Raw genomic sequence first — 6,805 nt, 5'->3', positions numbered from 1 at the left:
CTGAAGGTGTCAAGGCTTGGGCAGTGCAGGGAGTTCCACCTGAAGGGAACACCCCCACCTCCCTCACTGTTTTTCCACCGTGTTTATTAATCAATGTTCCCCTAGTACCTCCACAAAATCTAATCTTCTAAAGAGATTTGGAATGCTTATATATAATCTGCTGCAGTGAGGGCGTCGCTGCATCCATTACTATGGCGATGGCACAGGCAGTTCCCTCGCTGGAGTTGAATTATTCATGTGTCTGGCGGGTTTGTGCTGCACCAGCCAGGGGAGCTGGGGCTGCTCAGCGGTGCCAGGGATCAGAGCCTGCTGAGAGGGGGCCCTGCATGGAAAAATGGCTCAACATGAGTAGCACTACCTGTGGATTCAGCTGTCCTGTCGGTGTGGACAATCCCCAGCAGTCACAGGGGGCAGACTGGATGGAACCAGACCTGGGGTCAGGTTTGGGGATGGGGGAAGTGTTGTTGCTTTTTGATGGGTTTCTGTGTTGCCCAGAGCAGCCGTGGCTGCTCCATCCCTGGAAAATGTCCAAGGCCAGGTTGGATGGGGCTTGGAGCAACCTGGGCTAGTGGAAGGTGTCCCTGCCCATGGCAGGGGGTAGGACTGGATGGGCTTTAAGGTTTCTTCCATCTCAAACCATCCTATGCTTCCATGATTCTATATGCAGAAGGCTTGTTTGTTACTGCTCAGTAATATGTGGCACTTGGAGGTGTCCTGGGGTCAAGTGTCAGGAGCAGCCTGAGGCCAAGCCCTCCAGTCAGTGTTGCTGTAGGGAAATCACTGAAAGCTTCCCTCCTCTCAGTTGGAACTTCCCTTGTGGGCCTTCTGGGCGGGAATTATCCACCAAAAATCTATATCAAACCTTCCAGAATTTTATTTAGCTGGATTAAACTGTTTTGATAGGCAGGACAATTCTCTTCCCTGTGAGGTGAAATGTCTGCTGTGCAAGAAGCTCAGCCTTGGCTCAGTGGTTGGCATTGCAGAAGGGAAGCAAAGACATTGCAGGTGCTGTTCCATGTATAGAGAGACAATCTCAGAATACATTTTTACATTTTAAAGTTAAGATTTGTGTGGAAAAAGTAAATGATGTGCTGTGACAGGTCCTCTCACGTGGGAATAGCACATTGGCTTTCCATTCCCAGTGGGAAGGGAACCCCCCCCCAGTTCAGTGCCCGACCCCCGGAGCTGTGCCGGGACAGAAGCCGGAGCCTGCCCGCGGAGCCGAGTGCAGCTGGACATGGTTCCCCTGGGAGAGGCTGCAAGGGGCACCTCGGCTCCTCAGGGAGGAGAACCTGGGACCTGCTCCATGGATGCAGCTTCTCCCTGGTTACAACCTTGTCTCGCAGCCTCTGGATCCTGCCCGGTGGAGGTGTGTGAAACCAGAAGGATCTTCTGGGGGTGTGGGACACCTGCCCACTGCATCACCCTCTTCTGTACCAGCCTGACTGCCCTGGGCACTGGGGCCATGGCCTGTGAGGCCACACACCAGAGTTCCTACCAGCTCTCAGACCCAGGAGACTTTAATTGTTGGGTTTTTTAAAAAACAGCACCCGGTGTTCCCTTGGGCACCGCAGTCACTGCCCTGTGTCACCCTGTGCAGTGTGTCTGTCCCAGGGCTGTGTCCAAGCCTGGGGTGCAGCCCTGGCTGAGCTGGTGCCCCCGTCCCACCCGTGGGGCTCTGAACTCTCAGGTCTGGTCAATAAATACCTGTCCTGGGGCAGGGTGCTCCTGCCCTGTGGCCGTGGGGGGTGAGCAGTGCTGTGGTGTCCCCCGGGCTGTCCCCCCAGCACAAGGCAGGGGGCATGGGCAGGGAGGCCAGTGCTGTGCTGGAGGGGACATGGCTGAGGGTACCATGGGGTGAAAGACCAGCTGTGCCCCTGGATGGAGCGGGGAAGCATCCTGGGAATGCTGCTCCATCCCCCTCCCCACGGGCAGTGCCTGCTGGGGGCTCCAGCGTGTGCCCAGGGATTTGTCTGGGGTTTTACCTGTGGGAGCTGCACAAGTGGTGAAGCAGCTGAGCTGCAGAGGCAGATTTTCAAAATGACCTAAGATCAGTAATTAATAATTTGTCTCCACTGACCACCTTCTCCAGGGTAGTGACTGAGGGCTTCACTGTCACAAAAGTCCTGGACCCCTAAAATCACCAACATTGAGATACCAGCATCAGTGGCAGCAAGTCCAGGTGTTGGTCACTGTGCTAAAAACTGGTCCTCTCAAAAACTGAAAATCTCACAGTTCAGCTTCCACACTTGGATTTTTCTTCTTCCCGTGGACATCAGGGAGAGCTTTTTTTGTTTTGTGTTTTTGTGGCCTTCAGAGCATGGAAAAGGCTGTGCCCACCTTCCTCTCATCCCTGTGAATAGTCCATTTGCTGCTCAGGCTCAGAGAAGCTGTGTGTCAACTATGAAAAGCTGTGCCAGAAGGAAATCAGACCTAGTGAGACCAGGGATTCTTTTGTTAAAGACTTTAACACCTGCAGTCAGCTTGTCCTTTGGATCTTAGCAGACGACAACACCCTTGCTGGCTGCTGCTAACTGGAGTCAAGGACTTTTCATCACCCCAGTCTCTTCCCCATATGTCTCTGCAGCAGTATCCTCCAATTTTCACCACCCAAAAACCCCTTTCCCAAATTCTTTCAGATTCACAGCATAGATCTCTTTTCATTCTTGGAATGTTCTGGAAAACCTGGAGCTTTAAGACATGATTCCTACCAAAGGTGGTGGTGGTGGAGGACCTGTTGGATGTTAGGCTGGAATTTTATCCTAAAACCTTGCAGAAATGGCTGTGGTGTTATACTGCCTGCCTGCACTAGAGAGAATGTCTCCCTGAGGGAAGTGCTGATGGGAGGAAGCAGGAAGGGCTGCAGAGCAGTTTTTAAGGGCAGTGGAGCTGCTGGCACAGGGAAGGTCCAGTAACTGCAGAACCAGGAGGGAAAACCAACGCCTCTTGTCCCCTCAGTTGTCCGAGTCTGGTTACTCCCTGTGTGTGGAACTTGCAGTCCTTAAAGCAGGGAGCTAAAATAGCTGAGTATTGGCTGTGCCCGTGAGGTGTGGGAGCCCCGAGGGACAGGGCAGTGCCGTTCCCTGCCGGGCACTGACCGTGGGCACGGCTGCGGATCGAGGCCAGGGCCAGAGGTCACAGGGTTCTGCTTCAGCTTACCCTGGAAACACCTGGAACCTGAGACAGATTTACTCTGTCAAGTCTCCTGTAATGAGATTCTGTGTGAATTTAAAACACGTGGCCATCCCTCTTCACTGGGAGGAAGGACACTGATACCAGTAAACAAAGAGAAAGGGATTTGTTTCTAGTTGCTCACCGAGAGAATCAGAAATCGTGTCTTCTCTGCAAGCACTTTTTAAAAAATTTGCCTGAGAAACTTCACAGAATTCCATGTTCTCAGCGTCTCTTCTCTGTTTTATGAGGATCTTGAAGTCAATTTAAGCCTTCAGGGAAGGGGCTCTGGCCCTCTCCCTTACTCTGGCTTTGTTCCTTTGCCCATTCCAGCTGTTGCCAGCGGATGGTTCACTTTCCCTGTTGCTGTTCCTGGCAAACCTTCTCTCACTCTCCCAGGAGATGGTTCCAAACTGGGCCACCAGGAACTCCCCATTGGAAATATGTTGGGCTGGGCTTAGGTGGAAGTGACAGCCCACCCCTGGAAGTGTCCAAGGGCAGATTGGACAGGGCTTGCAGCAACCTGGGATATGGAATGTGTCCCTGCCCATGGAGAGGTGAGCTTCAAGGTCCCTTCCAACCCAAACCATTCCATAATGAATTAATTTTTAGTTATACTAATGCTCACTCTTTCAACACTTCTTATGCCTGAATAATGCTAAAATATTCCAAGAAGGTCCATTATTACCCTCCTCATCAAAAAGGCCCCCACTCAGATTAATGTGGCCTTTTCAGCAGATTAATGGGCTACTGTGTAATAGATTTCAGAGCCGTAGAAAGCAGCATTTTGCGGGGGGGTGTGACTAAAGATTTATAAAATGGTTCTTGGAACAGTTTGGGAATTTTTCAACTCTTTTTCTAATCACCATGGTCAACGATATAATGGTTTTGCAGGATTGTATCAATCTGAAGGCAAGTTTTGGAAGGTTTCATAGCATTTCTGGATGAGCAGAGTGGGACAGAGGGCGTGGAAGGCAGCAGGACAAGACACTGATGCAGAGGACCAAGGAGATGAGGAGGACTGAGGGGAGGGGTAACTGCTGACCTGCTGCCTGTTCTGGGATGTATCTATGGATTCCCTTTTGTTTTGCTTGCACAAAATTTCAGTAGGTCTTGGTTTTGCCCTGAAGTGGAGCAAAATAAGTTACAAAACAAAATTCTTGGCTTTTGGCCAGCCCTAGAAGTGCTTCCAGTTGGCAAAAGTTTCCCTGGTGTCACCCATTTCCAAAGACTCTTAAATCCCCAGGACAGGCTATTTATGTCCTACCATGAACCACACCATGCAAGCAGCTAACTGGGGAGCACACTGGCCTCTCAACAGTGTGGTGGTTTTCTTTTTCCCCTCCATCCCTTGTTTTGTTATTCTGTTTTTTGCTGGTGTTTGGTGTGTCAAAGGCCTGAGGAAGATCAGGCACAGGGTGAAGGCTCAGTGATGATGGTTAACTGGGACCCAGACCTGCTGGTCCCTGAGTGCTCTACAGGCACAGTGAGCTGGGAGTAGCTGAATGGGTTCTGTGGGGTTTTCAATTTGTTTTAAACTCAGTTTCAAACAATTTAAAATGTTGGCAGCTGGTGGTTCTGCGTCAATGGTACTCATAAAAATGCCATTTATTTACACCAAACCTGTTGAAAGAAGTTAAACCCCAGCAATTTGAAGTGCTTTGTTCCAGATTTCACAGATATCACATAACCCAGAATGTAACAGCATATGAAGAGCCCAGACAATTAGTTTTTCAAGGCCCAGAGAGAAACAAAAGCTCTGTAATGTGTTTTGAGGAGGTGCAGCATTATCAGTATTAAATCATGCAAAGAGGCCTCGTTTGAGCTGGGTAACACTGGCAGCACAGCCTGTGTGAGAAAGCACCTGACCCCAGAGGTGGGACAGAGCAGTGTGATCCGTGCTCTGCTGCAATGCTTTTCCCCTATAGTACATGTGGGAATGAGAGGGGAAATGGAGAAAACTGTCATGTATTTAATTTGAACACATGCCAATGTCTGTGTTCTCACTGATATGGACTGATCTGTGGCAATGAGTCTCACAGCTTCCAGCAGAGGTGTAGTGAGGTCCCAAATAAAATGCTCCAGCTGTGCCCTGCCAGTGTCTGCAACATTGCTGTTCACAACAAGTCTCCAGTCACCAGAATTACCCAGTCCATCCGTCCATTACTCTACCAGGAATATATAAAATAGTGTAATAGGCTTGTATCTCCAAGCTGGTGCTTAGTTGGTGTTTAAACCTGTCTCTTAGTGCTGGACTGTTTGTTGCCACAGCAGGACAGGTGTCCAGAGGAGGGGGGCAGGATTGTGTTGTGCTCCAGCCCAGAGGAGATTCCTGACAGCCTAAATAAAAAGGGAATATTGCAAACAAGGGTATAAGTGGGCTGGATTTAAAAACTGGCACTACACAATGACTAAGCCACCTTGCAGCCCCAAATCCCAGAGCCACTTCTTTCTAGAAGCTTTGATTAATAGATGTATTTTTTCCTTTCTATAAACTTTGATTCTCCTTCTTGACAAGTGCAGGAGATACTGCTTTCATCACTTCTGCAGAGGATGAGCTAATGTGTTCTATACATTTTTTCTTACACTAAAGAACAACCTTAACTACTTCAATTAAATACTTCCTACTTCTATGTCTTCCTTCACCCAGAAAAGCAGGATAATTCCATGCTGTCAACCAGAGTCTGAATGAGTTATGTTTACATTTTCTAGTAGCACTGAGAAAATGAAGTGAATTGTTAGAAAGTCTTCAGAAGGAGAGGAAGAAAACACGGATCTGCAGGAGCAGAGCTGTGTTTGTCTGATCTGCCAGCAGCATGAGCAGTGCCTGGGTGCTGCTGAGGATCCAATGTTCTCTCCTGGCATTCCCAGAGCCAGCTGGGATCTCCAGACAAGTAATATGCAGCTTAACAGGTACTTGGCAAGTAATGGATGGCTGAGCAGGTACAGCTACGTGGGCAGGGAGCAGTTACCAGCCCGGGCTTTCAGAACGGAAGGAGTTGCAAATTTTTCCTCTGTTGTTATATTGCTCTGACACCCAAATTTTTGTATTTTTTACTAGATCTTGGCAGGTATTTCCTAACAGTGAGGTGTGCAATAGGCTGCTGTGTTGTGTTTCAGTCCAATAGAACATACACCCATAGAGACTGCTGTGAAATAGTCACGTTGGACTTCACTGCACTAAGTTGTATTAATTCCCACCACATTTAACTGAGGATGGAGTGACATGGAAGTCCTGAATGCCTTCTCTTGATGTGTTTGGACTAAAAAAAGGAAAAAAGGCTGTACAAGAGCAGCTTTTTTTGATGCTGTTTAACAGCCACTGAATCCCAGACTACTTGGGTTTCACCTCTGCTGTGTCCGTCCCATGGTGGGGTAATCTGTCGTCTTTCAAAAAGCATTTAGTCAGAGGATTTTTGCTTGTGAAGGAGTAAGCACAGAATCCCAGAACGGTTTGGGCTGGAAAGGACCTGAAATTCCATCCAGCTCGACCCCCTGCCCTGGGCTGGGACACCTTCCACCAGCCCAGGTTGCTCCAAGCCCCATCCAACCTGGCTTTGGACACTTCCAGGGATGGGGCAGCCACAGCTTCTCTGGGCAACCTGTGCCAGGGCCTTTCTTCCTAACAATTAAT

This window comes from Chiroxiphia lanceolata, chromosome 7 (genome assembly GCF_009829145.1).
Source record: "Chiroxiphia lanceolata isolate bChiLan1 chromosome 7, bChiLan1.pri, whole genome shotgun sequence".
In the NCBI taxonomy this organism is placed as follows: Eukaryota; Metazoa; Chordata; class Aves; order Passeriformes; family Pipridae; genus Chiroxiphia; species Chiroxiphia lanceolata.
This window is presented reverse-complemented; position numbering follows the sequence as displayed.